General features: G+C 41.8%; 1 protein-coding gene across 1 annotated transcript in view; it reads right to left on the reverse strand.

Moving 5' to 3' along the window:
• The window catches only part of LOC126210054 (RAC serine/threonine-protein kinase), a 708,536-nt gene extending 693,268 nt beyond the window's left edge, over nt 1-15,268 (reverse strand). Inside the window, exon 1 of the mRNA XM_049939171.1 lies at nt 15,040-15,268. The gene's annotated coding sequence lies outside the window, so the exon portion shown is untranslated. The remainder of the gene's footprint in view (nt 1-15,039) is intronic.
• Nucleotides 15,269-23,563: the final 8,295 nt, after the last annotated feature.

The following is a 23,563-nucleotide window of genomic DNA, read 5'->3' on the forward strand; positions in this document are numbered from 1 at the left end:
GTTCAATCAGGTGCTCGAAGGTTTCTTGGGGAATGGCAGCCCATTCTTCACGGAGTGCTGCACTGACGAGAGGTATCACTGTCGGTCCGTGAAGCCTGGCACGGCGTTCCAAAACATCCTAAAGGTGTTCTGTAGGATTCAGGTCAGGTCTCTGTGCAGGCCAGTTCATTACAGGGATGTTATTGTCGTGTAACCACTCCGCCACAGGCCGTGCATTATGAACGGGTGCTCGTTCGCGTTGAAAGATGCAATCGCCATCCTCGAATAGTCTTCAACAGTGGGAAGCAAGGAGGTGCTTAAAACATCAATGTAGGCCTGTGCTGTGATAGTGCCACGCAAAACAACAAGGGGTGCAAGACCCCTCCGTGAAAAATACGACCACACCATAGCACCACCGCCTCCGGATTTTACTGTAGGTACCGCACATGTTGGCATATGACGTTCACCGGGCATTCGCCATACCCACACCCTGCCATCGGATCACCACATTGTGTACCGTGAATCAGCACTCCACACAACTTTTTACCATTGTTCAATTGTCCAATGTTAACGCTCCATTAAGAGAATATTAGAAGGAATCATTGAAGGAAGAACTCGCCGAGGACGACCTAGATTAAGCTACATTCAACAAGTAATAAATGACATCGGGTGCCAGACCTATGCAGATATGAAGAAGAAAGTTGACAAAAGAACGGAATGGCGTGCTGCTGCCAACCAACCTGTGGGTTGATAACCGAAGAAGAAGAAGAAGAAGAACGCTCCTTACACCAAGCGAGGCGTCGTTTGGCATTTACCGGTGTTGGTTCAAATGGCTCTGAGCGCTATGGGACTCAACTGCTGTGGTTATCAGTCCCCTAGAACTTAGAACTACTTAAACCTAACTAACCTAAGGACATCACACACATCCATGCCCGAGGCAGGATTCGAACCTGCGACCGTAGCAGCCGCACGGTTCCGGTCTGCGCGCCTAGAACCGCGAGACCACCGCGTCCATTTACCGGTGTAATGTGTGGCTTATGAGCAGCCGCTCGACCATGAAATCCAAGTTTTCTCATCTCCCGCCGAACTGTCATAGTACTTGTAGTGGATCCCGATGCAGTTTGGAATTCCTGTGTGATGGTCTGGATAGATATCTGTCTATTACACATTACGATCCTCTTCAACTGTCGGCGATCTCTGTCAGTCGACAGGCGAGGTCGGCCAGTACGCTTTTGTGCTGTACGTGTCCCTTCATGTTTCCACTTTACTACCACATCGGAAACAGTGGACCTAGGGATGTTTAGGAGTGTGGAAATCTCGCGTACAGACGTACGACACAAGTGACACCCAAGCAACGGACCACGTACGAAGTCCGTGAGTTCCGCGGAGCGCCCAATCTGCTCTCTCACGATGTCTAATGACTACTGATGTCGCTGACATGGAGTACCTAACAGTAGGTGGCAGCACAATGCGCCTAACATGAAAAACGTATGTTTTTGGGGGTGTCCGGATTCTTTTGATCACATAGTGTAGCTTGTGGTTAGTACTCTACGAACAATAATTACATCCATATAACCAACGAGTCCATGGAATGCTTATGAGTGCATTGTGTCAGTGGTTGCCCCAACAATGGATTGATCGACCGTATGTCCTCCAAATCGTGCTGTTTACTGACGAGTCCTCATTTGATCGTGATGGTATTTCAAACAGCAGGAATAGCCATGTGAGAGATGAGGAAAACCTTCACGCTGTAGTAAAGCCACACCATCAAGTACGATACCGACATCTACATCTCCACAAGCGACCGTAAGGCTTCGGGTAGGGTACCCTGTACCACTACTTGTCTTATCCCCTCCTGTTCCACTCACAAACAGGGAAAAACGACTGCTTGTACGCCTCCGTACCAGCCGTAATTTCTCGTATGTTATCTTCGTGGTCCTTAGGCGCGATGTATGTTGGCGGGAGCAGAATTATTCGTAAGTCAGCTTCAAATGCCGCTTCTCTAAATTTTCTCAATAGTATTTCCCGAAAAGAACACCGCCCTTCAGGGAATCCCGTTTGAGTTCCAGAAGCACTTACGTTTTATTTGAAGTTACCGGTAACGAATCTTGCGGCCTGCCTCTGTATTGCTTTGATGTCTTCCTTCAATCCGACCTGGTGCGGATCCCAAACACTCGAGCAGTACTCAAGAATAGGTCGCACCGGCGTCCTATATGCGGTCGCCTTTATAGGAATACCATTCTTTCCTAATAAACCGAAATCGACCATCTGCCTTCCCTACCACAGTTTTCTACATCTACGTGACTACTCTGCTATTCACAGTAAAGTGCCTGGCAGAGGGTTCAATGAACCATCTTCAAGCTGTCTCTCTACCGTTCCACTCTCAAATGGCACGCGGGAAAAACGAGCACTTACATTTTTCTGTGCGAGCCCTGATTTCTCTTAATTTATCGTGATGATCATTTCTCTCTATGTAGGTGGGTGCCAACAGAATGTTTTCGCAATCGGAGAAGAAGACAGGTGATTGAAATTTCATGAGAAGATCCCGTCCCAACAAAAAACGCCTTTGTTTTAATGATATTGCCACTCCAATTCACGTATCATGTCTGTGACACTATCTCCCCTATTTCGCGATAATACAAAACGAGCCGCCCTTCTTTGTACTTTCGATGTCATCCGTCAGTCCCACCTGATACGTATCCCACACCGCACAGCAATACTCCAGAATAGGGCGGACAAGCGTGGTGTAAGCAGTCTCTTTAGTAGACCTGTTGCACCTCCTAAGTGTTCTGCCAATGAATCGCAGTCTTTGGCTTCCTCTACCCACAATAGTACCTATGTCATCGTTCCAACTTGGGTTGTTCGTAATTGTAATCCCTAAGTATTTAGTTGAATTTACAGCCTTCAGATTTGTGTGACTTATCGGGTAATCTAAATTTAGCTGATTTCTTTTAGTCCTCATGTGAATAACTTCACACTTTTCCTTATTCACGGCCAATTTCCACTTTTAGCACCATACAGGTATCTTATCTAAATCATTTTGCAAGTCGTTTTGATCATCTGATGACTTTACAAGGCGGTAAATGATAGCATCTTCTGCAAACAATCTAAGACGGCTACTCATATTGTCTCCTATGTCGTTAATACAGATCAGGAACAATAGCGGTCCTATACACTTCCCTTGGGGCACTCCTGTGAATATCGGGACCGGCATTGTAGGCGACAATCTCACTGGGCCATATCTTCTACCTGGCCGTCTGAAAGGCCACAAGTACGAGGGTGAGTCAATGAAAACCTTACATTTTTTAAAAAATATTATTTATTGTGCAGAAGTAATACAAAGCTGTATCCCTTTTCAACATAATCTCCCCCACGCTCAATAAGTTCTCCATCGCTTACAAAACGCATAAATTCCTTTAGAAAAAAATTCTTTTGGTATTCCGCGCAACCACTCACGCACCGCGTGGCGTACCTCTTCATCAGAACGGAACTTCTTTCCTCCCATTGCGTCTCTGAGTGGTCCAAACATATGGAAATCACTTGGGGCAAGGTGTGGCGAGTATGGGGGATGAGGAAGACACTCAAAATGCAGGTCTGTGATTGGTGGAACTGTTGTACGGGCAGTGTGGGGCCTTGCATTGTCATGTTGTAAAAGGACACCTGCTGACAGCAATCCACGTCGCCTTGATTTGATTGCAGGCCGCAGATGATTTTTTAGGAGATCTGTGTATGATGCACTGGTGAAAGTGGTCCCTCTAGGCATGTAATGCTCCAAAATGACGCCTTTTTCGTCCCAAAAGAGAGTCAGCATAACCTTCCCTGCTGATAGTTCTGTTCGAAACTTCTTTGGTTTTAGTGATGACGAATGGCACAATTCCTTGCTCGTTCTCTTCCTTTCCGGTTGGTGGTAGTCAACCCAAGTTTCCTCCCCAGTAACGATTCTGGCAAGGAAGCCATCACCTCGTTCAAAGCGCCGAAGAAGTTCTTCACAAGCGTCAAAACGTCGTTGTCTCATTTCGGAAGTCGGCTGCCGTGGTACCCATCTTGCAGACACTTTGTGAAACTGGAGCACATCATGCACAATGTGGTGTGCTGACCAATGACTAATCTGTAAACATGCTGCAATGTCATTCAGTGTTTTCCTTCACTATGGCTTCAACTGCCGCAATGTTCTGTGGTGTCACAACTCGTTGTGTCTCACCTGGACGAGGAGCATCTTCCATTGAAGTCACACCATTTACGAACTTCCTATTCCATTCGTAGTCTTGCTGCTTGGACAAACATGCATCACCGTACTGAACCTTCATTCGTCGATGAATTTCAATAGGTTTCACACGTTCACTACGCAAAAACCGAACAAAAGAACGTTGTTCTTCCCTGGTGCAAGTAGAAAGTGGGGTGGCCATCTTTATACTGATACTGCGACGGTATGTGTGCATCTGCACTATGCTGCCACCTACAGGCCATTCTGCACGCTGTTTGTAGCACGCTTACCAACTTACAGGATAACGGCGCGAAATTTCGATTTGTTGTAACAAATTTAAGGTTTTCATTTGACTCACCCTCGTACTTGAAGTTCGTGCATAGAGTTCTACCTGAGTTGTGGGAGAACGTAGCCTTGGCTAGTCGTGATAGGATGTGGAAACAACTTGACGACGCACCGCATCCGCAACCGCCTCAGTGCTGTATTTCCTGGTCGCTGGATCGGAAGTGGAGGTCCTATTCCATGGCCTGCGAGGTAACTTGACCTGAATCCTCTTGATTATTTTCTATGGGAACATCTAAAGTCACTTGTGTACGAGACCCCAATGGCTACAGAGATGGAATTAGTTGCGTGAATTATAGCTGCCAGTGATGTGGTTTGAAACACAGCAGGGGTATTTGTCAGGGTGTGTCAAAATCTTGTTCGCTGATGTCACGCTTGCATCGAGGTTGATGGCCATCTGTTCCAGCACATTTTGTAAGATACAGTACAAATTGCACGCTCATTCTGTTAAGGATGGCATCTGCAGCTAACTGTAACTAACGTAAACAGAAAAGTACACAGTAATGTGATTTTATTCCTATTATCACCTTAGGCTGGCTTTTCCGACCCCACGATCCCTACCTCAAATTGTTCAGTGGAGCACCCTGTAAGTCTGGCTAAATTTTTGCACACTCTTACGGAAACTCCTGTATATAGTGCGGACTTTTATGTTAGCTGGCCGCTCCCTAGGTATAAATCGACAGAGGTCGGTAAAAGTCGGGCGGCTTCCGCCGGTAACCATTTTGTTTTCGCTGCGGCCAACATCATCAGTACTGTGTGAGGTAGCCATTTACGTCTGCTCTCCGACTTCTTGTACTTATGTACAAGGATGGTTCGGTAAGTCTGGTAAAAAAATGTAAGAAAAAATATTTATTTCGTAACCAACTAACCTTACTAACTGACATAAGTCTCCTTTGAGAAATATACTCTTGGTCCAGCCATCTTCCAGCATCTTCATCTCGTTGGAAAAATAGGTTATGTCAAACCCTGCAAAATACTCGTTGACTGCAACTATCACTTTGTCATTTGATGAAAATTTCTTCCCACCAAGCCAAACTTTGAAGTTAGGGAACAGCCTGCGGCTGAGTCTGGTGAACAGGGTGGATCAGAAACCAATTCTAAGTCCAATTTACGCAGTTTCGCCTTTGTTATCGCCCATGTGTGTGATGGTGCATTATCCTGGTGAAAGAGCACTTCTTTGCCTTGTATGCAAATGTGCCGGATGCACTTCTGGTCGTCTGTGAGCAATCGCGACGCCCACAGCTGTCTCATAACCAGTTGTGTGTGCAAGGACTGTAAATTCAACTAAATACTTATGGATTACAATTACAAATAACCTGAATTGGAACGATCACATAGATAATATTGTGGGTAGAGCAAACCAAAGGCTGTGATTCATTGGCAGAACACTTAGAAGGTGCAACAGGTCTACCAAAGAGACTGCTTACACTACGCTTGTCCGCCCTATTCTGGAATACTGCTGTGCGGTGTGGGACTGACGGATGACATCCAAAAATAACAAAAAAGGGCAGCTTGTTTTTTATTACCGCGAAATAGGGGAGATAGTGTCACAGACATGATACGTGAATTGGAGTGGCAATCATTAAAACAAAGGCGTTTTTCGTTGCGACGGGATTTTCTCATGAAATTTCAATCACCAGTTTTCTCCTCCGATGGCGAAAACATTCTGTTGGCACCCACCTACGTAGGGAGAAATGATTATCACGGAAAAATAACAGAAATCAGGGCTCGCACGGAAAAATTTAAGTGCTCGTTTTTTCCGCGTGCCGGCGAGAGTGGAACGGTAGAGAGACAGCATGAAGATGGTTCATTGAACCCTCTGCCAGGCACTTTATTGTGAATAGCAGAGTAATCACGTAGATGTAGACTCCTGCAATGTTGGGACGTGCGGACACTCTAATAGAGGGGATCGACGATCCACAATCGAACACCGCACTGCACAGCTGATCATCTCTGTTGATGGCGCTGACACACTCGTCCACTCAAAGTTGTATGCTCCGTGGATTCCTCGCCGCTTAACAGAAGACCATAACGAGCAACGAAGGGCCACCTGTGCGAAATTGCTTGCGCGTTACGAGGCCGACTGTGACTATTTTTTGTGGAAAATCGTCACGGGGGATGAAACATGGGTTCACCACATCGGACCGGAAACAAAACAGCAATCCACTGAGTGAAGTCACACCACCTCATCTCTGAACAAGAAGTTCAAAGCCGCACCCTCAACCGTTAAGGTCGGGGCGAAGATCTTCTTGGACAGTGACGGCTTTATTCTGTTTGAGAGTTTCTCTCGTGCTGGAACGATCATCTCTGCTACGTATTGTGCTACCCTCAGGAAATTGAAGAAACGACTTCACGGTGCTCGTCGCCACAAAAATGCAAACGAACTTGTCCAGGGGCAAAGCAAGGCCTCGCACAGATGTTCACAGGAGTTCGCAAAACTTCATTGGGCTGTTCTTCCTCAGCGTACCCTACAGCCCAAAGCCTCGCACCTTCCGACTTCCAGCTGTTGACCCAACGAATAATGCCCTCCGCAGGAAGCAGTACGTGGATGACTGGAAGGTTATTGACGTACAAGACGTTGTTGGCTCCTAGGTCGACCAGTATAGCGGTGCCATGTGGGCATAAGAGGTCCTCCCAGTAAGGTTGCGTAAGGCGTCGCACTGAACGGAGATTATGTTGAAAAACAGGGTTTTGTAGCCAAAAGAGTGGGGAATTGTATGGTGTATTGTACTGGGTTCCTGAATAAAACCAACCTGCTTTCGGGGAAATACTTATTGCAATACTTATTGAACGCCTGTAGTATCTGTACTGTAACAGAACCATGCACAGCGTTGTCCGGAAGCATTCTCACGGCACTGAGTTTATCAATGCGGTGGGGCCTAGCTGGCGGACACTACATGCACCTATACAGGGGTGGTCCATTGATAGTGACCGGGCCAAATATCTCATGAAATAAGTCTCAAACGAAAAACCCACAAAGAACGAAACTCGTCTAGCTTGAAGGGGGAAACCAGGTGGTTGGGCCGCTAGATGGCGCTGTCATAGGGCAAACGGATATCAACTGCGTTTTTTTTTTAAATAGGAACCCCCATTTTTATTACATATTCTTGTAGTACGTAAAGAAATATTAATGTTTTAGTTGGACAACTTTTTTCGCTTTGTGATAGATGCCGCTGTAATAGTCACAAACATATAAGTACGTGGTATCACGCAACATTCCGCCAGTGCGGACGGTATTTGCTTCGTGATACATATTGTTGTTGTGGTTTCCAGTCCTGAAACTGGTTTGATGCAGCTCTCCATGCTACTCTATCCTGTGCAAGCTTCTTCATCTCCCAGTACCTACTGCAACCTATATCCTTCTGAATCTGCTTAGTGTATTGATCTCTTGGTCTCCCTCTACGATTTTTACCCTCCACGCTGCCCTCCAATGCTAAATTTGTGATCCCTTGATGCCTCAAAACATGTCCTACCAACCGATCCCTTCTTCTAGTCAAGTTGTGCCACAAACTTCTCATCTCCCCAATCCTATTCAATACCTCCTCATTAGTTATATGATCTACCCACCTTATCTTCAGCATTCTTCCGTAGCACCACATTTCGAAAGCTTCTATTCTCTTCTTGTCCAAACTGGATATCGTCCATGTTTCACTTCCATACATGGCTACACTCCATACAAATACTTTCACAAACGACTTCCTGACACTTAAATCTATACTCGATGTTAACAAATTTCTCTTCTTCAGAAACGATTTCCTTGCCATTGCCAGTCTACATTTTATATCCTCTCTACTTCGACCATCATCAGTTATTTTACTCCCTAAATAGCAAAACTCCTTTACTACTTTAAGTGTCTCATTTCCTAATCTAATCCCCTCAGCATCACCCGATTTAATTTGACTACATTCAATTATCCTCGTTTTGCTTTTGTTGATGTTCATCTTATATCCTCCCTTCAAGACACCATCCATTCCATTCAACTGTTCTTCCAAGCCCTTTGCTGTCTCTGACAGAATTACAATGTCATCGGCGAACCTCAAAGTTTTTATTTCTTCTCCATGGATTTTAATACCTACTCCGAATTTTTCTTTTGTTTCCTTTACTGCTTGCTCAATATACAGATTGAATAACATCGGGGAGAGGCTACAACCCTGTCTTACTCCCTTCGCAACCACTGCTTCCCTTTCATGTCCCTCGACTCTTATAACTGCCATCTGGTTTCTGTACAAATTGTAAATAGCCTTTCGCTCCCTGTATTTTACCCCTGCCACCTTTAGAATTTGAAAGAGAGTATTCCAGTCAACATTGTCAAAAGCTTTCTCTAAGTCTACAAATGCTAGAAACGTAGGTTTGCCTTTCCTTAATCTTTCTTCTAAGATAAGTCGTAAGGTCAGTATTGCCTCACGTGTTCCAACATTTCTACGGAATCCAAACTGATCTTCCCCGAGGTCCGCTTCTACCAGTTTTTCCATTCGTCTGTAAAGAATTCGCGTTAGTATTTTGCAGCTGTGACTTATTAAACTGATAGTTCGGTAATTTTCACATCTGTCAACACCTGCTTTCTTTGGGATTGGAATTATTATATTCTTCTTGAAGTCTGTGGGTATTTCGCCTGTCTCATAGATCTTGCTCACTAGATGGTAGAGTTTTGCCATGACTGGCTCTCCCAAGGCCATCAGTAGTTCTAATGGAATATTGTCTACTCCCGGGACCTTGTTTCGACTCAGGTCTTTCAGTGCTCTGTCAAACTCTTCACGCAGTATCTTATCTCCCATTTCATCTTCATCTACATCCTCTTCCATTTCCATAATATTGTCCTCAAGTACATCGCCCTTGTATAAACCCTCTATACACTCCTTCCACCTTTCTGCCTTCCCTTCTTTGCTTAGAAGTGGCTTGCCATCTGAGCTCTTGATATTCATACAAGTGGTTCTCTTCTCTCCAAAGGTCTCTTTAATTTTCCTGTAGGCAGTATCTATCTTACCCCTAGTGAGACAAGCCTCTACATCCTTACGTTTGTCCTCTAGCCATCCCTGCTTAGCCATTTTGCACTTCCTGTTGATCTCATTTTTGAGACGTTTGTATTCCTTTTTGCCTGCTTCATTTACTGCATTTTTATATTTTCTCCTTTCATCAATTAAATTCAATATTTCTTCTGTTACCCAAGGATTTCTATTAGCCCTCGTCTTTTTACCTACTCGATCCTCTGCTGCCTTCACTACTTCATCCCTCAGAGCTATCCATTCTTCTTCTACTGTATTTCTTTCCCCCATTCCTGTCAATTGTTCCCTTATGCTCTCCCTGAAACTCTCTACAAACTCTGGTTCTTTCAGTTTATCCAGGTCCCATCTCCTTAAATTCCCAACTTTTTGCAGTTTCGTCAGTTTCAATCTGCAGTTCATAACCAATATATTGTGGTCAGAATCCACATCTGCCCCTGGAAATGTCTTACAATTTAAAACCTGGTTCCTAAATCTCTGTCTTACCATTATATAATCTATCTGATACCTTTTAGTGTCTGCAGGATTCTTCCAGGTATACAACCTTATTTTATGATTCTTGAACCAAGTGTTAGCTATGATTAAGTTATGCTCTGTGCAAAATTCTACAAGGCGGCTTCCTCTTTCATTTCTTCCCCTCCAATCCATATTCACCTACTATGTTTCCTTCTCTCCCTTTTCCTACTGTCGAATTCCAGTCACCCATGACTATTAAATTTTCGTCTCCCTTCACTACCTGAATAATTTCTTTTATCTCGTCATACATTTCATCAATTTCTTCATCATCTGCAGAGCTAGCTGGCATATAAACTTGTACTACTGTAGTAGGCATGGGCTTTGTGTCTATCTTGGCCACAATAATGCGTTCACTATGCTGTTTGTAGTAGCTAACCCGCACTCCTATTTTTTTATTCATTATTAAACCTACTCCTGCATTACCCCTATTTGATTTTGTATTTATAACCCTGTAATCACCTGACCAAAAGTCTTGTTCCTCCTGCCACCGTACTTCACTAATTCCCACTATATCTAACTTTAACCTATCCATTTCTCTTTTTAATTTTTCTAACCTACCTGCCCGATTAAGGGATCTGACATTCCACGCTCCGATCCGTAGAATGCCAGTTTTCTTTCTCCTGATAACGACGTCCTCTTGATTAGTCCCCGCCCGGAGATCGGAATGGGGGACTACTTTACCTCCGGAATATTTTACCCAAGAGGACGCCTTCATCATTTAATCATGCAGTAAAGCTGCATGTCCTCGGGACGCTTAAAATGGACCGTTTACCAATTGCGAAAAAGGTCGATATCGTGTTGACGTATGGCTACTGTGATCAAAATGCCCAACGGGCTTCTGCTATGTATGCTGCTCGGTATCCTGGACGACATCATCCAAGTGTCCGGACCGTTCGCCGGATAGTACGTTCTTTAAGGAAACAGGAAGTGTTCAGCCACATGTGAAACCACGACGTGCAACAAATGCGGATGCCCAAGTAGGTGTTTTAGCTGCTATCGCGGCTAATACGCACATCAGTAGCAGACAAATGGTGCCAGAATCGGGAACCTCAAAACCGTCGGTGTTGAGAATGCTACATCAACATCGACTGCACCCGTACCATATTTCTGTGCACCAGGAAATGCATGGCGACGACTTTGAACGTCGTGTACAGTTCTGCCACTGGGCACAAGACAAATTACGGGACGATGACAGATTTTTTGCACGCGTTCTATTTAGCGACGAAGCATCATTCTCCAACAGCGGTAACGTAAACCGCCATAATATGCACTATTGGGCAACGGAAAATCCATGATGGCTGCGACAAGTGGAACATCAGCGACCTTAGCGGGTTAATGTATGGTGCGGCATTATGGCTCTGAGCACTATGGGACTTAACATCTGTGGTCATCAGTCCCCTAGAACTTAGAACTACTTAAACCTGACTAGCCTAAGGACATCACACACATCTATGCCCGAGGCAGGATTCGAACCTGCGACCGTAACAGTCGCGCGGTTCCGGACTGAGCGCCTAGAACCGCTAGACCACCGCGGCCGGCGGCATTATGGGAGAAAGGATAATTGGCCCCCATTTTATCGATGGCAATCTAAATGGTGCAATGTATGCTGATTTCCTACGTAATGTTCTACCGATGTTACTACAAGATGTTTCACTGCATGACAGAAGGGCGATGTACTTCCAACATGATGGATGTCCGGCACATAGTTCGCGTGCGGTTGAAGCGGTATTGAGTAGCATATTTCATGACAGGTGGATTGATCGTCGAAGCACCATACCGTGGGCCGCAAGTTCACAGGATCTGACGTCCCCTGATTTCTTTCTGTGGGGAAAGTTGAAGGATATTTGCTATCGTGATCCACCTACAACGCCTGACAACATGCGTCAGCACATTGTCAATGCATGTGCGAACATTACGGAAGGCGAACTACTCGCTGTTGAGAGGAATGTCGTTACACGTATTGCCAAATCCATTGAGGTTGACGGACATCATTTTGAGCATTTATTGCATTAACGTGGTATTTACAGGTAATCACACTGTAACAGCATGCGTTCTCAGAAATGATAAGTTCACAAAGGTACATGTATCACATTGGAACAACCGAAATGAAGTGTTCAAACGTATCTACGTTCTGAATTTTAATTTAAAAAAACCTACCTGTTACCAACTGTTCGTCTAAAATTGTGAGCCATATGTTTGTGACTATTACAGCGCCATCTATCACAAAGCGAAAAAAGTGCTCCAACTATAACATTCATATTTCTTTACGTATTCACGAATATGTAATAAAAATGGGGGCTCCTATTTAAAAAAAGAAAAAAAAAAACGCAGTTGATATCCGTTTGACCTATGGCAGCGCCATCTAGCGGGCCAACCATAGCGCCATCTGGTTTCCCCCTTCAAGCTAGACAAGTTTCGTTCTTTGTAGTTTTTCGTTTGACGCTTATTTCGTGAGATATTTGGTCCGGTCACGATCAATGGACCACCCTGTATATGCCATATATGTAATTCTCTAGAATATATGGTAAACCCATTTGGTTTATCTGTGAATCGACCGTTGCAACTTGCGCCAGTTTTTCGACTGACAGTTTCTCGTCGTTCACATGTTTTCATCTTCTGTTACAGCTGGAAATCGTTTACTACAAACGAAAAACATATATTCGAAGGAAAGAACTTCAATACAAAACAAGATGATGCAATTATTACTAGCAGGCAACTGGCTTAATGAGTCTTACGAAAGGCGCATGTCTTGCGAAACAGAATGAGCGTTAATGATATGTATTTTTTTCTCACTGGCAAAAACCCGCCGTATTCCGACGCGCAACCGGCTTCAGTTCCCGTTACCTCTGCATACATTTTTATTGGAGCAAGGACGTCTGGCATGGGTTCCTCTCAACCTCGCAGAGCCAAGGGGGACTCTTTTGCAACTAAGCAGAACGGCGTCGAATTAATGCAGAACGTCGAATATGAGGTGCCGTGGATTGATCTTTAAGAAATATTCTATACTGTACAACATTAGCTATGGGGCCAATCTGTTACCACGAGTATACTCTTTGAACTTATAGAAACGTTAAGTTTCCAGAATCTGTCTTCGCGATGCGTCTTATTGACGGGAATTACCTAAAAACTGAAACGGATAAACCACGCTCATCACTTGCCTATTCAGCCGGCGAATAACTGCCTCTCCAGACAACTTGGCTCAGGCACATTTCGTATGAGAAATGAAAATGTTTGCGGAAGATGGCTTTTAAAAATATACAGGTAACCACTGCAAAAGAACTAGGATATGCGCCCACGACGCCCTTAAAATCAATTCCAGAACTGCACAACATCACGGCTGACTTTCTTTGCCCTGGGTAAATGTTATCTCACAAGCTTTAACAAGAGGCCCACTACATTCCTGGACAGCTGTCAGACTATTCTCAGTGACGTGTCCGTGGCATCTGGAAAACACACAGGATTAAGAAACAGCGTCAGACAGGAACGACGCAGCTAACTCTATGGATTCCTCTTAAATTCTGTGGAAAACGTGACAGACACAATTAACAGTGTTTATCATCCTCTTAGTGTGGCATACAGTGACCAAGTAAGGGACACGAACACATCCGTAACTGGCGGAGCGCACTTCACTGGCGAGACTTTGGAGATGTAATGACTTATAGTACAGGTACATCAGAAGCTAGAAAGCATGTCATGAGTATAATTTGTACATCACGGTGTTATAAAAAGCATGGAAAAATGTGCTTGAAAGGAGGCTAGTGTCTGCAGATCCCATTACATTCGCTGGCTTACCGTATATATTTTGAGTATAGTGCCATAAACATAAACGTCGGACGAAGAATAATGTTTACAAAATCATAGCTTTAGAATATTTTTATTTATTTTTGTCTCTGGTCAACGCACTCAGTCCGAGATAGGTGGGAATCCTGAGCGTCTTTATAAGTCCCATTGGAAAAGGGAGTCGTCCAGAAAAGCACAACTTTCCTTTGGCTTCGATTTCTTCACCAACTAACAGTTATTAAATACGGCGTATTTGTATCTCTGACACGAACACGTCTAACTTCCAAGTAAAGCGATGAAGCGACTGGAAATAAAATTACTTGAATTGCACAGCCATCTGACAGTATTACTTTAAAATTTGAGGAAACCACACAAAAAGATGAGAAAAACCAGTGCAAAGAGCAACATATTTCCCCTGTAAAACATACAATACTATATACTCCAGTAGTAGTAGTATCATGTCTAATACTGTGGCATATTATTCTAAAGACAGACAAGCAAAAAATAAAAACGATGTAGGTCTACGGTCAGGAAATACTTCTTTCGGAGCTACTTTTCCAAGACGCCACACACAGCAGCCCCACGGTCATTTATAAAACTTTGTACCATACAAAAAGAAATCTACACAGTTCTCAACAAACAACTTATCGACAGACGACGAGGCTGCGCTGAAAATTTATTTCAGGCTACGTGATAGTGCGCCTACAAAATAATCGTAAGAGATAACTCAGCACCACGATAAGCCTCGCACAACTAAATAAACAACCCAATTATCTCTTCATTACGTGCCGCTGCGCCGAGGAAGTGTGCGCTAATTGCCCTTTAAAAATAGCTACTCGTCGGCAAGAGGCTACTTCGAGACACGATACCAAAAATCAGTCATAAAAAGCTTTAGTATTCGATGTCAAACTCCGATTCGTCAAGCACTACACGACGGAATAGCGTCAGGTTCGATTAAAGCACAAATAAGCCATTCACAAAATTCGGCAGGCATAAAAAAGCATGCAAAGTCGAGAATGGACTATAAAACACTATTTTGAATGTATTACTTACGTTGCAAAACAGATATAATGCACAAATCAAGAAACTGGCGGCCAATTTCGACGATGAGAACTAAAATTTCGTGAGAGGATTGGTCACTATTACAGAATAGATAGTGTGAAGCTACCCTCCGTCCACTGTAAATGATAATAAACACTCATGGCATTCATTACTTACTTTAAAAGGCGTGGATCCGAAGGACGATGAACTGTTAACCCTCCAAAACACAGGAAAGCATGTTCCAAAACACTGCAGGCATTACGAGAAATCACACTCCTCCGTAGGCGATGCGGGGAAAACAAAAATTACGTAAACAAAAACACTGAGAACCAAAGTTGCTACAACTCACTGCTCACTCTTACTTTGTCACACAACTCGCGTAATACTCACTAACAACACTAATGCGCAAAGATTGTAAACTACTACGATGAAATTCACCGTCAAAGATATTTCACTTCGCAAGCCAACGACAACTGACAAGCGTGAAGAACTACCAACGCTGGAAGCTTTTCGCGCAAGCACAGCTGTATCGTATAAGCAAAGAAATTAGTTATTTAACTTGAAAATAACTGTCAACAGATATACTAAATAACTTGGAATGTCTTACAGTAAGCAGGAACTTACCTTTTACTGTATACTACTTTACCATAAAAAAATACACTATTCGATGAGTTGGCTACCGTCCTGAAACCTAATGTCTCTGTAAAGACTACCGCAACCTCAGTTGCATTGCGAATGTAGAAGTTTGTGAAGCCTGGAGCATCGAAGTGATTTAGGTAGATGGCGCTGCTATATATAAGGCTGAGGTGTGAATTAAGAACTGTAAAAAAAGTATTCAGCATTTGTAGCAAAGAAAAATTGTATATCATACGGTAGTAGTTGGCTGATTCAAATGCACTCAAAGAATTGTTGAACAGTTGTATCTGGCGATTCATTGTACGACGAGTATTATTGTTCGTTTGCCCTTATTTGAAAGAAATGCCACGTTTTCAGTTAAGTGTTATATTAATTGGTATCTAGTAAACAAATATATAGACGTGATTGTATTCCTCGACTTAACAGTTGTGGCTGCCAGTAATGAATTTACCTTTCGTAATAACATAGCCTAATGCGAAATTTATGTAATATAAACCGCACCGTAAATTTCCAATTAAAAGTGGTGGTTGCGACTGTGTTCTAATACTGTAAGTGAACTGGACAGGACATACGCCCAAGAATATCTGTAAATTACTAAAAAGAGAGCTAGATCTGTTTATTAGTAGGCCTACATATGGCGCAACAACTGAAACTAACGAGTGTAAGGCACCATAATTTTTAGCGATTTCAGTCTTTTCGAATGCCGTGTGTGTGTGAGGGGGAAGAGAGGGCGCCAAGTGATTATCACATCTTCATGCATTTGAAGAAATGGCTCGGGTCACAGCTGTTTGATGACGACGAAGAGCTCAAAGATGCGGTCACAGGCTGGCTCCAGGCACAAGCGGGTGATTTTTATGCAGAAGGAATTTCAAAGCTTGTGAAGAGATACGATAAGTGCCTCAATCGCTATGGAGACTATGTAGAAAAATAGTGCAAAGATGTAGTTGTAAGATGTATATATTAAAATATTTTTATTTAACTTGGTGTATTTTTTTAAATCAACCGGAGGTTACTTTCTGAACGGCCCTCGTATTTAGCGTAATAAGGGCGAAGCCATACTGCATAAAGCTATTGATGTCAGCCTTGCTTGCAGTTAGTTGATCTTTCTTTTTTATAGCACATCTTTCAATTTCGAGAAAGAAGGAAGCGTAGTGGTGTCATGCCAATCACCATTAACGTGCAAGAGAGAGAGAGAGAGAGAGAGACGACATAATCTTGGATTGTGTATGGGTATAGAAATCAGCCATGGCGTATTCAGAACAACAGTCTCAACTTTTAGATCAAGAAATTTGTGGACACGAAAAACTCAGGATGGTGAGACGTCGTTTTGTATAAAATCTTTGTTCATTAACCAGTGTGCCACCTGGATTGGTATACATTCAGTGCCATAATTAGTACAATGAAAGTTTGTCTTAAGGGGCAAAGAACAAACATAGAAATAACAAAAACCATGACATTGAAAAAATGGCATTTTTTAATTGTATTGAGAGGTACTGACTATTGAAGTTTCGTCACCATATGCTAGAAGAATGATTCTTGAAAGACTAAAACATGCTGTGCTGGTGTTTATTTATAGAAGTGGATATTTGGAAGCAAACTTGTCATGAAGACCCATATCACTGGCAGTTTTTCAAACTTCTTTCAGAAAATAACGGTGATAGGCTTTAAGACTTCCAATTATGACAACAACTTTTTAACAATCTCTCAGTTTGATTTCATGTAAGGCTTTGCTAAACCGCCTTTTTTTTATTTTATCTCACAAATTAATTTTGGTGAGGGTTATGTAAACAGGAAACAATAGGCCTACCTATTGTCTGTTACTTCATTGAAGAGTTTGAATGTTGTTGATACATAATCTTACTTGAGGAGAAACCAAATAAATAGTATCAGTAGTACACTGCCACATTCCAGAAGTATTTTCTCAGTAACAGGAATCACCGTGTCACATTAAAGGATGTTACTACAGGAGTAAAATCTAAACCCACTGTGGGGTAAAATGAAATTTGATATCCCAAAAGGTTCAGTCATTCCTGTTTAAGACTCAAGGTTCCTAAATGATCTGTCAAGGAACTATTTGAATTTTTTCAAAAACATTCACTGATAACAAAAACATAAGCACCTGACAAACCCAAGACAGCAGCTAACCAGATTCAATCTTAATCTTACAAAAACACATTTTTGAAGTGAAACTATTGAAAACAACTTGTGTGTCATCCAGGTAAGTATCATTCATCAGTTACCTGATGCAACATCAGAGAACAAAAAAATTTATGTACAGATAGACATAAAATATAAATGGGCTCACATGTTCTTTCAAACAAATTTTTTTAAAAAAAGTGGTTCAGCCTATAACAAATGCCACATTGTTTCCATTAGTCCACTTTGATTATGTTTCTAAGTTTTGTAAATGAGAATTTATCTCACTTTGTAACAACTGGCAACATTTCGTTCTGTTTGACCTCATCACTTTGTACTCCAAACTCTTGCAGATTCGTCTTCAGGCATATCATAAAACTAATTTCATCACGTGCAGAAGTATTAATAATAAACTAATGCTCAACCCATTTCCCCATGGGAGTTCTACATGACAGATACTCGCAGTTATGCCTTTCCTAAGGTCCAGAGGTCATTCAATACTTATTTCTTACCATTTATGAATGTCTTCCTGGGCGACAGCTCATAACACAAACTATGTCAGTATTTTGGTTGATAGTCTATTCATATACATTGTCTGACAAACGTCTGGAGATTTGGGTGTTAGTAGCAGAAAATGTTGATTAACAGTTATTGTTGCGATAATGATTGTCAGGGAATTTGGTGTAAAATGTTAGATTTAATTATCATTGTCTTGGTTCATTATATATTAAATGCAGTGTCATAATTTATGAAAAAGTGTTTCGGATGAAATCTGCATCCCACTGCAGGGTAAAGCCTTTATTCTGGAACAGTTTCGAGGAAGTAAATTGTGTATCCTCAAAAATACGAAACTAAATTTAAGGTGTGTGTTGTTACCAATTCCTTCTGTAATCTTATTATTGGGTTTCTAGAATTGCAGTACATTCTATAACTGTAGAACATAGTTTGTTGTATATAAATTACCACCATATAATGAGAGTTGTTCTACCACAGTAAAACTTGTATTATGTAGTTGCAAACAGTGAACTGAGATGATGCCAGCACATTCCATAAGTTAAGCAGAAACCTCATTTCTGCCCACTTTTAACACAGAAATCACTGCATTGAGCTAAGGGTGGGATTGCTAGGGTACAATTACCTGGTAATGCCCTGTGGCATTGTCTTCTGGGGCAGTTAAGCCAAGGCCAAAAAATTATTTATTCTACAGATACTGGTAGTAAGAATATTATGTAAATTTGATTTTTTCAAAATTAATGTATGCGTATTTCATGGTCCATGATAAGCTCACCTTAGTTGTGGAACATGTCTAGACTATGATCATGTACACTCTGTGATCAAAAGTATCTGGATGCCTGGCTGAAAATGACTCCATTAGTAATTCAATATGGTGTTGGTCAACCCTTAGCCTTGATGGCAGCTTCCACTCCGCAGGCATATGTTCAATCAGGTGCTGGAAGGTTTCTTCGGGAATGACAGCCCATTCATCACGGAGTGCTGCACTGACGAGAGGTATCGATGTTGGTCGGTGAGGCCTGTTACGAAGTTGGTGTTCTGTAGGATTCAAGTCAGGACTCTGTGCAGACCAGTCCATTACAGGGATGTTATTGTCTTGTAACCACTCCATTACAGGCCGTGCATTATGAACAGGTGCTCGATCGTGTTGAAAGATGCAGTCGTCATCCCTGAATTGCTCTTCAACAGTGGGAAGGAAGAAGGTGCTTAAAACATCAGTGTAGGCCTGTTCTGTGGTAGTGCCACACAAAACAACAAGGGGTGTAAGTCCCCTCCATGAAAAACATGACCACACCATAACGCCACTGCCTCCGAATTTTACTGTTGGCACTACACACGCTCGCAGATGACATTCACCGGACATTCGCCATGCCCACACACTGCCGTTCTATCACCACACTGTGTACCGTGACTCATCACTCCACACAACCTTTTACCACTGTTCAATTGTCCAATGTTTACACTTCTTACACCAACTGAGGCGTTGTTTGGCATTTACTGGTGTGATGTGTGGCTTATGAGCAGCTGCTCGACCATGAAATGCAAGTTTTCTCACCTCCTGCCTAACTGTGATAGTACTTGCAGTGGATCCTGATGCAGTTTGCAATTCCTGTGTGATGGTCTGGATATATGTCTGCATATTACACATTACGACTCTCTTCAACTGTCGGCGGTCTCCGTCAGTCAACAGACGAGGTCGGCCTGTACGCTTTTGTGCTGTACGTGTCCCTTCACGTTTACACTTCACTATCACATCGGAAACAGTGGACCTAGGGATGTTTAGGAGTCTGGAAATCTCACATACAAGTGTATGACACAAGTGACACCCAATCACCTGTCCACGTTTGAAGTCCGTGAGTTCTGTGGAGTGCCCTGTTCTGCTCTCTCAAGATGTCTAATGACTACTGGGGTTGCTGATATGGAGTACCTGGCAGTAGGTGGCAGCACAATGCACCTAATATGAAAAACGTATGTTTTTGAGGATGCCCAGATACTTTTGATGACATAGTGTACATTTACATGAATATTCATTTACAAGTTTCCGTTCAACAGAAACCTGTACAGCAACCAAACAGGTCAACAACAAACTGCAAATTCTGGGAGCATGTAGGTACCTTATACTCTTTAGAAACTTCTTAGCTGCAAAAGAAATTTCCAGAGAGTACTTGATACTCCTCATATGAACGAAATATTCCTTATATTACCATGATGCAAAAATACTGCATGGCTTCAAACGTGTATTCAACATATCATGATCGCAAAATGAATGTCAGTGCATATAGTGTATCATTTGTCTCAATCACAAATGTAATTGGCTTGGATAACCCTAATAACCACACCCACTCTTCTACAGATAGAAAAGAAAGGCAGTTGTTTGAGAGTTCCCTTCTCTCTTTCTCCTTTCTTGTGAAGTTCTGAAAAGTTATTAGCAGTATTGTTCCCAGATTGATGATAATTACCCAGAATTCTATTATTTTGAGGGATTAGAGGCTTTACATGAGTTACATATTACATCACTAGGTGGCGCTACATAATTTTAAACTTGTGGGTATTTCAAGGGCAGTTTTGTTGGAGCTGGAAGGTAAAACAGAAGTTATACATTGGTAACTAGTTGGCAGTGTTACGTTATTTCCCCTGTCATCTTTCTCCTGATACTGTTACTCTCTTCATGTGTTTTTCTGGTAGAGAAAAACATCGGTTCTTAATTTTTTTCCCGCCAGTAAGTACATTTTCTCTATTATATTTTTAATAAATCTTATTTATTTTATTTTACTTTTTCAATGTAATATTACTATTTCAGTGTAAATAAATTGTAAAGCCATATTTATCTGATAATGACCTGTGAAAGAGTGGGGTACAAAATGTTATTAAAGATATGGTGTATCGGCCAACTCTTCCAGCTAACACTAAGGAACTAAAAGAATGAATAACTACAGCTATCCAAACTGTTACGCCAGAGATGGTTGATGTCGCTTCAGTGTCTAGAAGGGGTCTCATTGAACATTTATGAACTCATTTCTACAGAAAATACTTTGTTAAGTACTCTTCACATTGATTAATTACATAATGAACTTTAAAAGCAATGTTGTCTGCAAGAAAAAATGCATTTAAATATCGCTGAAGGCAAGAACCTCTTACCAGCAGGTGGATGCAACAGAGAATAATGTTCCATCTGAAAAAGAAGTGGAAAAGAAAATGTTTAATTATCTGGAGACCATCGGTCATTGATTAAAAGAACTTGGTTGGCTATTTTGTATTTAAACTTATAAAAGCAATATTGTGAATACTGTGCAATTTTAGCACTAACTATTCAAATCTAACAGAATAAAATTTGTTTGAAATCTTTTTCTCCCACTGGGACAGTAAAAATTACTGTGTGAAGTAATACGGGCTGGATACTAATTAGATACTCCTTGGATTTTTTCCTTGCCAACTCTGTAAATACCCTGTGACAGCTGCAGAAATGAAGTTCTTATTAACTATGAGCCAAAAAACTAGGAAGGATGGGTAGTTATATATATGGGAGTGAAGTGGGGGGCTGAGTCTAATAAGTGCAGAGAGGTCTTTTAAAACATTTATTGATTATCCGAGCAATTAAATAAAAATTTGAAACAATGAAATTTAAGCATTCTTCGCCAAACAATTAATGTTTATGTATGCAATACATACTTGAATTAGTCTTACGATCATCTCGAGTCAACTGGTCCACTGCCACAATACAATAGTTGTATGCAATGTAAGAATCCACGGACACTGCCAGAAACAGGCCAACACCAGTAACACAAATATCACAACAGGGTCCTCTACATATAGACTACATATATTAAAATCTGACGAGAGAAATATTCAATAAAGACTCCCTTTCCTCATAGTGCAGGCACTTTCCACTTTTAACACCCATATTGTATAAACCATGAACTTATTGTATAGTAGTGTGAACTTAAATTCCAGCTACTAAGCCAGATTACAAAAAATTAACCAATAATCTAAAACCTAAGGTATCCTAACAATTAAAGCATTCATAAAGTAACACACTCTTAGGGAGAAGCGGTGGTGGTGGTTGTGATTGGATTTCAGCTTCTAGGCACAGTTCTTAACAGCCTCTCACAGTACAGTTTGACTAAAGAACCATTGAAAGACTATGTTAAATCACTCAGCTTTATTACTGATAATGATACAGGCTTAGTTTGAGCTTACATAGCCCAAGTGCTTGCGAGCACGCAGGTAGCAAGCTGGCAACGCGACCCCAAATGCCACAACAGTAGCATGTGGTAGCACCAACAGACTTAGTCTAGCAGAAGAAAGTACTTACAACAAACTCTGATGTACATGATTAATAACACCATGGCACTCAACGCAAATCACTTGTGGTGGCTCCACATCAGTTAGAATACATAGTTCGTCTAACAAGGCCAGGCAAGGTGCGATAAAAAGCAACCACCTCGTACATACTATTTCCAGTATGGACAGTTGCAAACTCTAGTTGTACAGTATCGAACCTTTAAACAATCAGCATCATTGTACTCATTGGCCAAACCTTCATTGGGTTTCAGCTATATAAAATGCTTCCAACACACAGGGTTTATTGTCCGTCAGCTTAAAGAAAAAGTGACAAGGGCCTGTTTCAGATGGTTTGGACATTTCAAACAGCTGAGGGAAGGATAGTAGAACAATGACTGTGCACAGATGTGACTGGTAGAATGACTAAGGAAGAGACTGGTGGACCAAGTGAATGAGGATTCAGGAACAATAGGAGACAATTGGGAAACAGTCCTGAAGGAGTGGTGCATGGCCAGACTAAAGTGGAAAGCACTCGTAAACAACACCTGGTAACTTGAGTGGAAAACTGATGATGGTGACTCAACAGATTTAAAAACGGATACCGTAATATTACAAATAAAATAAAAGAATTATTACACTAGTCTGCATAACTTCATACAATTGAAAATAAACATGAGTTGTTAATTAACTTTTTTATGCTAGTTTCAAAACTGGTCTTAATTTTTTTATCACATGCAGTTCTTTCTTTCTTTTTTTTTAATAATTGAGAAACCCAATATGACCTATGTGCACGGAATATAGGGTTAGAGCTTAACAGATCCAAAACCAAAGTGGTACAGGTTGCGCATTATAGACTGATTAGCCGGAAATAATGGGACAAATATCAACTTCTTGCCTCAGCAAAGAGTCTAGGAGCAATAATCTAAATTGGACTTAGATCATAACTGCAATGTGTGAGAAGGCACCAGCATCTCTCCATGCCCTACAAAAATATAAAAATACTCTCCCCTCTTGGCATGAAAAAGAAAGTTGTAGAAACACTTCCAGTTACTGATTGCAACAATGTTATCCTGCAATATCTTTCTCAGGAAAGTTCTCGGCACCTGGAACTGGGTACGAATCCTTCTGTTTGTTA

The sequence above is a fragment of the Schistocerca nitens genome, chromosome 10 (assembly GCF_023898315.1).
Source record: "Schistocerca nitens isolate TAMUIC-IGC-003100 chromosome 10, iqSchNite1.1, whole genome shotgun sequence".
Taxonomy (NCBI): domain Eukaryota; kingdom Metazoa; phylum Arthropoda; class Insecta; order Orthoptera; family Acrididae; genus Schistocerca; species Schistocerca nitens.